Source organism: Gymnodraco acuticeps, unplaced genomic scaffold (genome assembly GCF_902827175.1).
Source record: "Gymnodraco acuticeps unplaced genomic scaffold, fGymAcu1.1, whole genome shotgun sequence".
Lineage (NCBI taxonomy): Eukaryota > Metazoa > Chordata > Actinopteri > Perciformes > Bathydraconidae > Gymnodraco > Gymnodraco acuticeps.
The window spans coordinates 1,559,059-1,575,205 of NW_022992222.1; positions in this window are offsets into that span (position 1 = coordinate 1,559,059).

Here is a 16,147-nt window from a genome sequence, read left to right on the forward strand (position 1 = left end):
GTAACTGTGAACCAAATGTACACTTGTATAAAATATCCACGTAACTGTGAATCAAATTTGAAGTCACAGAAGAAAAAAAAAGTTTTGTAGCTTGTAGAAAAAAAATGAACTTAGTGATGAAATGTTCACTTGCAGAAAAATACATATTTTTAAAATATATTTTCCATTACAACTGCAACTTTATTTATTACAACCTCTCAAATCAGTCATTACAACTTGACGAATCTGCTCTGTGGCAGTATAAATCGACGAATCTGCGGTCTTGACTTTTGCTACACTTCTTGCGATAAATGTGTTGCAAAAGTAATTTTCACCTGTAGATGTGGGGGAGGGAGGGGGGTTGGAGCGAAGGGGCGGAGGAGCGAAGGGGCGGAGCTATTAGAACAACGAGGCTCGGGTCAGTCACGTCGAACCGGATGACTGCGGGGCTAACGGTTCGTGTCGCTACCAGTCCGCTGACATGGCGCATCAATCAACGGTAAATGTTGCCCATTACTTGCCCAGTATTACTTTGAATATTATTATTGTGATTGAGGATTAAATCCGCTTTGAAGACCACCGTTTTATATCGTGCAATTTAGCGGCAAAATAACGTCAGTCAGCCAGCTAACGCTAGCTTTGTTGAGTTTATGCTAGCTAAACAAGTAGTGGTTGCAGTCTACAGCAGTAATTAATATATTATAGCCTAAGCACTTTGAATTGCCTTGTGTTGAAAAGTGCTATATAAATAAACTTGCCTTGCCTTGCCTTACTGCTTTGGCACTAACGGTTGATAATCGTTTATGAAAATAAAACCAATTGAACTGTACTGAAATAATGACAAGTTTTATAATTGTCTTGGGCTCCTGCTGTGTTTTTAAAGCCTTTGTAAATTATCCATGCTATTTTCTATTTAGAACGAAGACTTCAGAATCTTAAAAGCCCTTAACATTTGTATGCAATTGTGCTAAATTCAACTCTGGAATCAAGCAAATATTAATATGTTTGCATGACATTAGTTATTTATATTTTGCCATCACTGAACTATACGTTTAATACATTTAAGTCAAGCTAAGGTACATGTGATGGAAGCTAGTTAGTGCTCTTACCTGTGAGGCCTCCTCCAAACAGCATAATAACCAGACTGTATCATTAAAACTACAAGTACCAGTTCTAGATCCTTGACTTTAGACAAACAATTCAAAAGACAATATGTATTTAAAGACCAATCTTTATTTGAAGGTGCCTCTTAACCTGAGATATTAGTTATACAGTAATAGTATTGACAATCTAAAAAAACTGAGCAACTCAACAGTCAACTTTATATTTCTTATTGTCTAAAGCATTTATTATTTTCATTTTCCCCCTCTCATATTCAGTGTGGACGGATTGAGACAGCATGGTGTTCAGAGAGCAGCAGAGACTTCAGGGAGAAACCTCCGTGTGATGGACGTCCTGTCTGTTGGTTTGGAGAGGACTGGGGGTCTTTCCTCAGCGAGGAGGACCAGGCCTGATGGAGGAGCCCATGCTGGGCATAGCTGATACCAACTGCACAGGCCTAGTCTGTCACTTTATTTGACTAAATGTGTTTACTTATACATTTAATAGGTTTACACCTTCTGTCCATATGTGCTTTTTATTTAAAACATGTTTGATTAACTTTTGGTTCACATTTCAATAAATTGTATTTGCACTCCTTTTGTCCATTATTCTTACTGAAAATGTTAGATTACACATTCACATCTGACTGAAGATTGGCCCCATTTATTTGTGACGTTGCAAACTCTGCGGTACAAGGCACAAGTGATGTGAAGCTCATAAAGTGAGATAAAGTGAGGCAACTAGAAATAATCAGCTGATGGAGTGTAGATGTGGAAATAGATGCATCCCATCAGCTGACTATGTTTTTCGCCACACTTTATAAGCCTGACTATAACCACCCCTTCTCTGAGGTGCAGGCAGCGTCACAAACAAATGATGGTCCTGATAGACTACAAAAATATTCGGTGTGCAGATCTTTTTTTTCACAATAAAAGTAGTTTCTTGGTGAATGTCCTGTACTGGTCTTAAAATCTCATAACAATCAGCTTTTAATGTTCCTCTTGGATGTTCTTCTTGACCCTCAGAGAAGGAGAAGATGTCGTGTCTTTCAGGCATGTCCTTCACTAACAAAAATTACAGGAAACATAAAATATTATTGCAGAACAAGTGTGTTATTTATTAAAGAGGTGTGTTTGTGTTTAGGGGCTGTTGATATAATTATTTTTTAATTGTAATCAGATTATGAATGAACAGTATGAAGTTCATCAACATTGAAATATATGTTATCAAAATAATATTGAACTGTTACAAAACGTAGTGCAACTGTAGAAGCTTGCTCTGTTGTCTCACTGAATGAATAACTTTTACCACGTTTTTTACAGACAATATTGAGAGATAAATAGTAGTAGTTCTCACTATGTGTTAAATATCTTTGCCTTCAATACATTAAATTAGAAAACTGACAAAGTCATATTGCTAAATATCTAAATGTAACTTTTTGCATGGAAAAACCCCTCAACTTCACTGATGTGTAGGTGATCTAGTATTTAGTATTGTTTAATGGAATGTATATCAGTGTATTCAAGTCAATACTTCATTCATTTCAACCAATATCTTTCTTGATTCTTTGTATAGTATGAAAAAATAGTCTTTGTACCTTCACTGCTGTGAGGAGTCCAGTTCTGTCTCTCACTCTCTGGTCTAGCCTGTCTGCATCACCTGGACACCTTAAACAAACAGATATATATATGTAAAGAACCATGTGTACAAACAATATAACTGATTCTCTTCTGTTGAACATGTTGGATTGTGTATTGTCCGAGTCAGGGTCCTTTTTATTTTACTGTAACTAGATATTGTGTTACCAATGCTTACTGTTTATTTGATATCAATTTGTAATACAATTAATAAAAACAACAAGGTTTGGGTTCGTTCTTCAGATGACTGTGACGTTAACGTGTAAGCTCAATAATGAACTCCAGCTCAACCAACCATATTGTAATATCTAAGTAATCATCTTGAAATATGACAATAATTGTAATATACACACATCTTATTGTGAGGCTGATTTCACATACACTACTTCGACGTTAGCTAAATAGAAAATAGCATGGATAATTTACAAAGGCTTTAAAAACACAGCAGTAGCCCAAGACAATTATAAAACTTGTCATTATTTCAGTGCAGTTCAATTGGTTTTATTTTCAGAAACGGTTATCAACCGTTAGTGCCAAAGCAGTAAGCTATAACATATATTAATTACTGCTGTAGACTACAACCACTACTTGTTTAGCTAGCATAAACTCAACAAAGCTAGCGTTAGCTGGCTGACTGACGTTATTTTGCCACTAAACTGCACGATATAAAACGGTGGTCTTCAAAGCGGATTTAATCCTCAATCACAATAATAATATTCAAAGTAATACTGGGCAAGTAATGGGCAAAATGTACCGTTGATTGATGCGCCATGTCAGCGGACTGGTAGCGACTAGCGACACGAACCGTTAGCCCCGCAGTCTCCAGTCACCCGAGCCTCGTCGTTCTCCCTCCCCCACATCTACAGGTGAAAATTACTTTTGCGACACATTTATCACAAGAAGTGTAGCAAAAGTCAAGACCGCAGATTCGTCGATTTATACTGCCACAGAGCAGATTCGTCAAGTTGTAATGACTGATTTGAGAGGTTGTAATAAATAAAGTTGCAGTTGTAATGGAAAATATATTTTAAAAATATGTATCTTTCTGCAAGTGAACATTCATTTTTTTTATAAAAGCTACAAAACTTTTTTTTTTCTTCTGTGACTTCAAATTTGGTTCACAGTTACGTGGATATTTTTTACAAGTGTACATTTGGTTCACAGTTACGTGGATATTTTATACAAGTGTACATTTGGTTCACAGTTACGTGGATATTTTATTTTATTTTATACAAGTGTAAATGTATGTACACAAACTCAGATTTTTTTTCTACAAGTGCTCACATCCGGTTTTCACGCTCTCGCATTTTGCACCATATCTACCTTTATATTCTCATTCATAACACCGTTCGATGTCTCACTATGGGATGCGCCTCAACCAAGCGGCAAACTGTGGGGTAGAGCCGGGAAGCCAATACGGAATTGCCACACATTGCAGTTCATATATTGGCCGATAGGCGATGGCTGCAGAAAGGAGCAATTTCCATAGACCCCCATGTTAAAATGCCCAACTTTACAGCAGAAAAAAACATGTTTCTACCCCTGGCTCCATACATTTTATTACTGATATAGTTAGATTCCACCTTCATGATTATGGATCTGTGAGTGAATTGTTTTCTAACGCGACCCTTTTATTTATATTAGGTCTTAAAGTGTGTGCATAGATTAGGGCGTGGTCACATTGAGTGACGGCTCTGTCAAGTGCCTGCCGCTGCTAGCTTCTTTTCTCTCTGCTACCTGCTCCGTGAAGCTAGCTACAGCAGGGACTCTGCCTGCTCAGCTCATCCTTGAAACACAACTTGTAGCCGGCCGTGGTTGTTTGTTCTTCATGCTTATATATCGGACTATTGTGACTCGCTCTGCGGTTAAAACAGACGGTGCATGAATGCGGTAAGTGAAATTCTAGTGCTTTATTTATGTGTTAATGATTTTAATCAGCTACGTAATGAATGGTAAGGCTTGGGTTAGCATGTAAGCTAGTGGTAGCTACATCGGTGCTAACGATTGTAATCGTAGCCTCCAAGTTAAAATCATAGACTGTATATATAAAGGTTAAAACTAAATAGACAAGTGTTAAGTGGGATAATACTGTTGAACAAACGGCTTCTGTTTGAGGTTGATAAAATAAGGTTAAATCCTTGTAACTTAGAGATATTTTATATATAGGTAGAACTGTATGCATCTAAGGTTAATTTAAATTGGCTATGCTCAAGTATGTAGACAAGCTAATGTCGAAGTAGTGTATGTGAAATCAACCTCACAATAAGATGTGTGTATATTACAATTATTAATGTCATATTTCAAGATGATTACTTAGATATTACAATATGGTTGGTTGAGCTGGAGTTCATTATCGAGCTTACACGTTAACGTCACAGTCATCTGAAGAACGAACCCAAACCTTGTTGTTTTTATTAATTGCATTACCAAATGGGTATCAAATAAACAGTAAGCATTGGTAACACAACTTCCAAAGTTACAGTAAAAATAAAAAGGACCCTGACTCGGACAATACACAATCCAACATGTTCAACAGAAGAGAATCAGTTATATTGTTTGTACACATGGTTCTTTACATATATATATCTGTTTGTTTAAGGTGTCCAGGTGATGCAGACAGGCTGGACCAGAGAGTGAGAGACAGAACTCGACTCCTCACAGCAGTGAAGGTACAAAGACTATTTTTTAATACTGTACAAAGAATCAAGAAAGATATTGGTTTAAATGAATGAAGTATTGACTTGAATACACTGATATACATTCCATTAAACAATACTATCAATCAATCAATCAATGTTTATTTATATAGCCCAATATCACAAATGTTACATTTGTCTCAGTGGACTTTACAGTTTGTACAAAATATCAGTATGACAATATGACACCCTCTGTCCTTAGACCCTCACATCGTACAAGGAAAAACTTCCAAAGAAAACCCACAGTTTAAAGGGAAAAATGGGAGAAACCTCAGGGAGAGCAACAGAGGAGGGATCCCTCTCCCAGGACGGACAGACGTGCAATAGATGCCGTGTGTAAATTGAAAAGATAATACATTTGCAACATAGGTACTAAATACTAGATCACCTACACATTAGTGAAGTTGAGGGTTTTTTCCATGCAAAAAGTTACATTTAGATATTTAGCAATATGACTTTGTCAGCTTTCTAATTTAATGTATTGAAGGCAAAGATATTTCACACATAGTGAGAACTGCTACTATTTATCTCTCAATATTGTCTGTAAAAAACGTGGTAAAAGTGATTATTTCAGTGAGACAACAGAGCAAGCTTCTACAGTTGCACTACGTTTTGATAACAGTTAAATATTATTTTGATAATAACATATATTTCAATGTTGATGAACTTCATACTGTTCATTCATAATCTGATTGTCTTTGTAGCTCATTGTTGAAATAAAAAAAAAACATTACAATTACAAAATAATTATATCTACAGCCCCTAAACACACAAACACACCGCTTTCATAAATAATACACTTGTTCTGCAATAATATGTTTTATGTTTCCTGTCATTTTTGTTAGGAAAGGACATACCTGAAAGACACAACATTTTCTCCTTCTCTGAGGGTCAAGAAGAACATCCAAGAGGAACATTAAAAGCTGATGTTATGAGATTTTAAGACCAGTACAGGACATTCACTACGAAACTACTTTTATTGTAAAAACAGCTGATCGAATGCAGCTATTTCCACATCTACACTCCATCAGCTGATTATTTCTATTTGCCTCACTTTATGAGCTTCACATCACTTGTGCCTTGTACCGCAGAGTTTGCAATGTCACAAATAAATGGGGCCAATCTTCAGTCAGATGTGAATGTGTAATCTAACATTTTCAGTAAGAATAATGGACAAAAGGAGTGCAAATACAAATACAATTTATTGAAATGTGAACCAAAAGCACATATGGACAGAAGGTGTAAACCTATTAAATGTATAAGTAAACACATTTAGTCAAATAAAGTGACAGGCCTGTGCAGTTGGTATCAGCTTTGCCCAGCATGGGCTCCTTCATCAGCCCTGGTCCTCCTCGCTGAGGAAAGACCCTCAGTCCTCTCCAAACCAACAGACAGGACGTCCATCACACGGAGGTTTCTCCCTGAAGTCTCTGCAGCTCTCTGGACACCATGCTGTCTCAATCCGTCCACACTGAATATGAGAGGGGGGAAATGAAAATAATAAATGCTTTAGACAATAAGCAACATAAAGTTGACTGTTGAGTTGCTCAGTTTTGTTAGATTGTCAATACTATTACTGTATAACTAATATCTCAGGTTAAGAGGCACATTCAAATAAAGATTGGTCTTTAAATACATTTTATCTTTTGAATTGTTTGTCTAAAGTCAAGGATCTAGAACTGGTACTTAGTTTTAATGATATAGTCTGGTTATTATGCTGTTTGGAGGAGGCCTCACAGGTAAGAGCACTAACTAGCTACCATCACATGTACCTTAGTTTGACTTACATGTATTAAACGTATAGTTAAGTGATATCAAAATATAAATAACCAATGTCATGCAAACATATTAATATTTGCTTGATTCCAGTGTTGAATTTAGCACAATCGCATACAAACGTTAAGGGGTTTTAAGATTCTGAAGTATTATGCTAAAAACTCAATAACTTAGATTATTATTTATAGTTTCATGTCCGCTTACCTTAGAAACGTAAAATGCGACGGCAGCGTGCAGATGGGGAGCATGTTAGCTTAGCTTGGTAGCTTCAGCTAGCTCTGGAACTTCCAGCTCGGTGGCAGGAGGTCCCGCCTCGGCTCCGCCTCTTTGCCCTTATTTGGAGAAGGCGGGAGTTGAACTCTAACGTCACTGTTGAGCCGTTAGTGGCCGACTCCGCCTACTAAGGGCTTCACGGCAACTCTGCAGAATCCTATGGGTGACGTCACGGACCCTACGTCCATTTATATATACAGTCTATGGCCTCAACGCGTATGCAAACAGAAGCATCAATCTCATTACGCCAATCCGGATTGGCTGGTGATCTTGACGTCAACGTCAGGGAATCCACCCACCCTTTAAGTAGCTTGCGCTACGACGCAGCGTCATTCAAACACCTCTTCTCGCTTCAGAGCACATCTCGATTTATCCGTAACCGGGCTAGCTTAACGGTCCACAGACTGAACCCAAAGCTAACATTCGGTCGACGGGCGCTTGCCGGTTACTTTTTTGCTTTGCAAGAGGACTGAGCAATATGAACACACCAGTTAATATTGTAATCTGCCTCGCCGTTTCTTTTTGTTGAAATAACGGTAAGGTTTGATTTTTTCTTCAAGCTAGTAACATACCTGTTGCTAGTTTTTTCTTCCCTCCACACCGACACCACGGTAAAGAATACGTTCTCTTTTCTCTCTCACACCAGAGGAGACAGAGATAAAAAAAAAAGGTATTAACACACCAGTTAATATTCTTTAAAGAATAAAATCTACACCGTCGCCTTTTTTCCTTTCGGACTAACGGCAAGGTTGGATTTTTTTCTCAGTAACGTACCTGTTACTAGCGTGTCCACTCCACGCCGACACCCCGGCGATCGAAGATGGACCCTTCTCTCCCTCACACCAGAGGAGTCAGGGACTCGGAGGCTCGGCTATGCGGCTGCGGGTTTAAGATTTCAGGCACAGACTCACACCAGGTCTGCTCGTCCTGCCTCGGGCTGGAACACGCCCGGGAGGCTATCGATAACCCGGCTCGTGCGGGCATTGTACCCGCTTCACCATTAAGAGCCTCCGCCGACGGTTAGCACGCCAAGCTAGGTTGTCGGGACAGGACCCCCTCATGTCCGCTGATTCGCCGGCCGGCAATCAAGACATGGTGGCGTCCGCCGCAGAGATTGAGCCCCGCGCTGTGTCAGACTGGGGCTCAACAACAGCGACAGCCGCTGAACCGGAGCCCCACGCGGTTTCAGGCTGGGACCCGGTGGCGGCAAGAGCCGCGAGAGCGGAGCCCCGCGCTGTGTCAAGCTGGGGCTCCCAATTGGACCTGACCCCCGCGGAGGATGTCCTGGAGTTGGACTATATGGAGGACGAAGAGGATACCTCTGAGTTCCTCCTGTCTGACTCGGATGAGGATGAAATCTTCGTTTCATCGGCTTAGGCTGCAAAGCCGGGAGCGATGTCCGCTCCCCCGGGCGAGAGCACACCAGCTTCGCCCGTCCTAGGCATGGACTTGCAGGCCGTGTGTCAACGCGCTGCGTCCAGGCTGGACATCCCATGGCCTGAAGTGGCCAAGGAGACCTCCAGATATCGCTACAAGGGGAATAACTTGCCCCAAGCAGCGAAGACGAAGAGGCAGCTCCTTCCAGTCTTTCCGGAGATGCTGGACGAGGTGTCGGTATCGTGGAGAGAACGTCCCTTTAGCAACAAGGCCCCAATCCAGGGTGCCTCCTCCCTGGACTGTGACGGTATGGAGAGGCTCGGCCTGCTCCGCAGGCCGCCCATGGAACCGCTGGTGGCAGCCCACCTCCAACCGAGGCTGGCTTCGACACCGAGCAGGAACCCCATGCTACCGACAAAGGCAGACCGGTTCCAGTCAGCGATGACCGAACGGGCCTATAAAGCCGCAGCTTTGTCCGCCAGGGCACTCAACGTCTCCTCGCTGCTGACCGCCTACCAGGCGGAGCTCTGCGAAGACATGTCGAGCAAACCTGAGCCTGCCGTGTGGGACGAGATCGCAGCGATCACGGACATTTGCCTCCGTGTGCAGCGCTGTGCAGTCCAAGCCACGGGCAAAGCACTGGGAATGATGGTGGTACAGGAGAGAGTCAGGTGGCTCAACCTGACGAACCTTCCAGACCGGGAAAAAGAGGATGTTCTGGACATGCCTATTGTTCCCGAGGGCATATTTGGCTCCGCTCTAGCTTCAATACAGCTGAGGTGCGAGTCAAAAAGGAAGGGAGACGAGGCTCTCCAGCTCTGTCTCCCCCGAAGGGTCCAGCCGTCACCTCCAATGGTCCCGCGGCAGGCCTTCACTCAAGCTGTCTCACGTCCTGCTCAAAATACCGAAGCAGCAGAGACCGCAGCCCGTCCCGGGTCCCCAGCCCAGGCACGAGGCAAGAAGGAGCTGGCCAAGAACATTTCCGTATCCGGCAGCTGCCGCTCAGGCGCAGCCGACCCAGGTTTTCAGCCACCAGGCGAGGAAGAAGAAGCGGGCGGCCTGACAGCCTCCTCTCCTCTCCTCGATGAAGGAGCTGGAAGTTCCCTGTTCCCCAGCTCCAGAGCACGTTCCAGTGTTGGATGCTCATGTGTTTTCGGGGTGCCACCATGCGCCCATCTTCCCGCCACCTCGAGTGATGCCAGAACTTCATCCTCAAGTTCGCGCCATCAGGGAAATGGACTTAAAGATCAAATGCAAAGCTTCCAAATATGCTACATTTTTATAGAAATGTTGTTTTTAAGACTGCCTGTATTTAAAAAAAAATGTAAATCGAGATAATACACCCGAAAAAAAAGCTTTTTATTGATACAAAACTTGACCCAAAGCCGTCTGAATTTCTGACATGACCTCCCCAGCAGCCTCCGCGCGCGTGACGTCATACATGCCAAACAGTCTCTGGACCAAACATCCCGACTCGGCAGTCTCGGTCAAGTTTTTCGACAAGAAAACTGAATTAACATGGTTATTGTTGTGCTTTTTGTTGTACGAACGGTGCGGGATCTGGGAGAGTTTTTCATGTATTTCCCAAAGACCAAATCATCCGCAAAAAATGGATTTTGTTAGTGAATCGTGTTGGCTGGCAACCGACAAAATGGAGCAGGTTGTGTTCTGACCACTTCACGTGTGATGCATACGAGGTTGATCCTGCTATCATCAAGTCTGTTGGTGCAGAAGCATTAATAGTATGTCGGACGCTGAAACCCGGAGCCGTCCCCTCCATATTTCAGCACAAGAAACCACTGAAAGAACGAAAGAGCCGGGCGATGCAGAAACGACAAAGAATTGAGGTAAACAACTTTTGATTAGATTTCAAAGCGCACGGAGCACAGCAGATAACGCAGATAACGGAATTGCAGTTTTATTAAGTTGTATTGCTTATAGAGGTGGGCACCGTTAGATTATGTGTCTTTACGATCATAAACAATGTGTTGGATGTGGAGCTAGGATAAGTAATAAGGGAACCGTAGTTGTGGCAGCACTTGTTTTCTCGGCTTGTAGGCATGGTCTGGCAGTTTCCACATCTACACCAATTCTCAGCACCCTCGGCCTCTTCCTCAGATGGCGAACTTGAATCATCACCATCAGCACTTTCATCGGTGATATCAGGTGACGTTTCCTTGTATTTCCTCTTCGACATCAGAGGCTCGTAGAGATAGGGTTGGATGTCGACAACATACTCCAGATATTGGGTGGCCTCCGACTCAGAATCAGACATGATAAGCCGGGTGGAAATATGTTAGGCATTGAACAAATTCCCATCCACCTCGTCCTTGTGAGGTGAGTCCGCCTGGAATTTATTTTTCTAAACCTCTCTAAAAAGGTCAAATTTCACTTGTTTTGCATCAATCTTGATACAGGGTACTTATTATATGTTATAGTTTGGATTCCTAAAGCTTTTAGTCTATAGTCTACTCAGAATCAGACATGATAGACGAAACTAGTTGTACTATCGGCGGAAGCCGCTGTGATTGATAAGCCAGGTGGAAATATGTTTGGCACATCTGACGTCACGCGCCGCCATCTTGCGGAGGAGCGGCGGAGAAAATAAATCGTCGGACTTGGTGTTGGGGGTTGAACAAAATTAATATTGCGCATTGCCAGACTCATATTATCTCCGATTTTAATACTGCAATATCTTAGATAGTGTTGTAGCTATATGATTTCGATTGTACTGGCAATTATACAAAAAGCTTTGCATTTGCATCTTTAACATCGAAGACAGCAAGTTGCGCTGCCTATTTAAGTCACACAAACACATGTCATCATTGTTGTTTCAAAATTCAAAATCGTTTCCAGGCTTGAAGCCAAGGGCGCAGTCAATAAAAATGAAAAGAAAAACAATAAAAACAATAAACAGTCTGTCGTCTGCCCCTCTCTTGAGAGCGGCTACGGCCTCTCTCAAAAGGCGGACAATAGACGGGATTGTGAAGGCACCACCGCCACGCGCATGCGCAGTGTCGGCCGGGGTTGTCAACCTGGGGTACCACCGTGTTCAGACACTAGAGGGCCCCATAACACAACAAATAGAGACACTGAGGGCAGACGACAGAGCTGTGACATCTCCGCTCGCTTTGAGAAGCGAAAAGTGGAGGATGCTCACATATTCTGCTTGGGTTTTCAAGACAGTAACACGGGGCTACAGGCTCCAATTCGCTGTCACCCCCCCTCACTTCTCGGGCATTCTGTATTCACAGGCCCGGGGAGAGTCGGCCCATATTCTAGAGCAAGAGATTTTCTCGCTACTAGAAAAGAAGGCTATATCGATAATACCAGCCGAACAGAGTCAGAGCGGCTTTTATTCCAAGTATTTCCTCGTTCCCAAATGGGGAGGGAACGGAATTCGGCCTATACTAGATTTGAGAGCTCTGAACAAATATCTCAAAAGATACAAATTCAGAATGCTCACTCACACATCTCTGTTGCGTCTCGTGCGCCAAAACGACTGGTTCACATCAGTCGACCTGAAAGATGCGTATTTCCACATCCCAGTATATTACCCACACAGGAAATATCTGAGGTTCGCCTTTCAGGGTGTCTGTTACGAGTACAGAGTACTTCCCTTCGGTCTGTCTCTCAGCCCGCGAGTGTTTGTACGGTGTATGGAAGCCGCGATAGCCCCGTTAAGACAACAGGGTATTCACCTGGCAACTTATCTGGACGATTGGCTCCTTCTCGCACAGTCGGAGCAAGAGGCTATTACGCAGACGAATGTCCTCGTAAAACACCTGCTCGACCTGGGTTTCGTAATAAACACAGAAAAGAGCATGTGGACGTAGACGTCAAGATCACCAGCCAATCAGGATTGGCGTAATGAGATTGATGCTTCTGTTTGCATACGCGTTGAGGCGCATCCCATAGTGAGACATCTCACTTCATGTTACTCTGAGTACTGGGGTTACGTAAGTAACCTATAGTTATGTAGTTAAAGAAAAAGAAAAAACACTTACTATTCTCCCAGCCCAGTTTGTTTTATAACAGAGTCTTGGACACCATATTTTCATTCTGAGGGTGCATGCCAGCCTCTTAAAAGTTCAATTAATTAAGCTAATTCTAAAAGCAGTGATAACACTGACATTATGTACAAAAAGAGTGTGCCGTGGGGGAGAGATCAGGTGAATGTGAAGGACACTATAACAGGGGTGAATGAGAATGATGGGTAATGAATGGGTTTGAAGTGCACACGCATCTTTGAGTGTGTAATAAAAGGAGTGTGATAAGCGTTCCATCGAAGGAAAATCTGTCTGTGTGTGTATAAAGTTAAATGCACTGCCCTCCTTAGTTCTGTCAGGTACAATCACACTGCCCAGCGAGCCCTGACTTCCAGCCATGTGAGGACTTAATTGCCACGTGGATTTACAGACCTGTCTCTTGGTGTTGACCCCTGAAGAAAAATCTTAATCTGTGGTTGACAAGATGGTGGTTCAGCCTCCTTACGGGCTCACACAATAAGCCACAGAGGAAGTGACTAATGGTAAAGGAAATAAAGATCATATTTCTTCTATGCTAAATTATCAGGTATCAAGGTTTGAAATGAAATGAGGTTTCAGCTTTTGCTTTTTTTCTGTTAAAGTACTGAATCATTTTAAGCCTCTAGGTTTCTGGTAATTAATCAAATGAACAACCCTTAGAGCAGTGGTTCTCAAACTTTTTTCAATCATGTACCCCCTTTGAAAATAAAATTCAGCCAAGTACCCCCTGATCAGCGCAAAAACTATTTGTTAAGGAAAAAATGCCTATATAAAGAGGTGCTGCACCATCAGTGTCTGATTTATTAAAACAACAACATTGTAACTGAGAAAATCTTAAATGCTACATTTCAAATGTTTACAATCTAAATTCATGGCAAACCAATTTTAACATCATGCAATAACACTCAGACGACATTAGTTGCATTGAACTGATCTTTTTAATAACTTGTACTTACAATGTAGTGAGAAACATGGGCTTGTGCTTCACTGAGGATCTTTGTCATTCTGACAGGGAGGTAAACTGCAGTTATTAAACTTTGCGTTTTGAAATATGTGTAACTCTGTTAATATAAAACCCACACTGCTCAAACTTCGTTACTTTTCCTAAAATTGGTATATTTATATATTTTGGGGCGTGGGGAATGAAGAGAAAAAAGATGAGCATTTTATGAGCATGGGATTTTGACTCCTCATAAAAACATTATGCATAATGCTGCGCTATACTTTGCGGCCACACACAGTTGTCAAGCAACACTTATTGTTTAGGTCCTTTGAAAAGCAGGCAGTCATATAATTAACTAGAACTAGTTAGATCTGATAGATTTGGACATAGACGCGAGTGAAGTATAACCGGATGCGAGAGAGAGATCAGAGATCAGATCAGCTGCTGCTGACAGAGAACACGCAGCTCTGCATGATCACAGCTCCGCCGCTGTGACGGATCGTTGAGCCGAGCAAAATACACTAAGACCTAACACACTTAGCTAGTTTATCTACTCTGGAACTAGCTAAAATAGTTACAAATATATTTATTCTTTACTGTCGGGTCACTTATTACAGGTTCAGCGAGCTGCACGAGACTGACGGGCTGCCAGGAGAGGGAGAGGAAAAGAGAGTACCCCATTTATTTTTCCCATTTTATTATCCAGAATTACTGTAAACTTTTGAATAAAGTAGTTAATCTACTATTAGTAGTTTGTGTAAATGCATTCATGTTTTTTTTTTCATTAGCGTAAAATAAATCTCACGTACCCCCTGCAGTACTCCAACGTACCCCCATATGAGAACCACTGAGGATGAGTCATTGCTCAGCTCTTGTGGGCGTGTTAAGCCTGTCATGTGAAGTCGGAGGGCAGATTGCTTGGTTTTAACCCTTTATAGGGCACTCATTGAAATAGTTTGACATTCTAAATTTCAACCCTATAGGAGTGTTATTGGAGGACATAACAATTGTCAAGTTTCCTGGGTTTTTGGGTGTATTCCCCACTTGAAAAGGGATGAGGCGTCTACCGGACTTTGGGAACAGGATTTCACTCCAGTGACAAAGCTTCTTTTCAATATCTTTTATTTTGATGTAGAAGTTCACTTTATGCAGTCATTTTATGCAGATTGTTATGCAGTCACTTTGTGCAGATTGTTATGCAGTCACTATGTGCAGTCACTTTGTGCAGGTGAAAAACCTTTGAAACAAAAAAGAACATTTTAGAATTTGTAACCATGTAAATAAAGCGGATTCTTTTAACTTGACTTTTCTGGAAATGTTGACAAATCAAGTTAATTATTATTTTTAAACTAGAAACTATTATTTCCCCTTTCACAGAGGTATTCAATGAATAAAATAAGACTTGACTATTTACGCTTCTAAATCAAATGGATTCTTTATAAGACATTTACTACTTCTAAACAAGAAAGCTTCCTTCTAAGCTAAATAAACAATGCGTCTAAACTCTCTCTGTGCCGCACCATTAACGCAGCACATTTAAACCACACAAACAATGCTGCGCAGCGCCGCTCGCGCTCTAACAAGACACGTGCATACACGCAAACAATTCAACAGAACATTCGCCAGCGGCTCTGCGGAGCTCTCACAGCATGATGGATGTTCTTACCGGCTGCCTGTCCTGACTCAGTAGAGGTGCCTCCCGTCTACCCGCTTCCGTCTACTAGGATCGCACACAGCTACTATTTAAACCCTCCTTGAGGATGCAGCACTGGGCTCTGTAATTAGGGTGATTACACCCAGCGTGCCAGAGGAGGCAGGACTGCCTGCGATCATTACACCTGTTGTCTATCCTATTAATTGGTGGTTTGTCTTTAAATTACATTACATTACATTGCATTTAGCTGATGCTTTTATCCAAAGCGACTTACAATAAGTACATTCGACCAGGAAGACACAACCTTGAAGAAAACAGAATCATATAAGTACATCAGGTTTCATAGAGCCAAACATTTCAAGTGCTACTCAACTGGCTATAGATAAGCCAGTCCTTTATTAGTATATAAGTGCTCTGTTAGCAGTTCTTTGTTAGTAATTATATCGCTCGAGGTGGAGTCGAAAGAGATGAGTTTTCAGTCTGCGCCGGAAGAGGTGCAGGCTTTCTGCTGTCCTGATGTCAATGGGGAGCTCATTCCACCATTTTGGAGCCAGGATAGCAAACCCACGTGTTTTTGCTGATGGGAACTTGGGTCCCCCTCGCAGCGAGGGTGCAGCGAGTCGTTTGGCTGGTGCAGAGCGTAGTGCACGCGCTGGGGTATACAGTTTAACCATGTCCTGGAT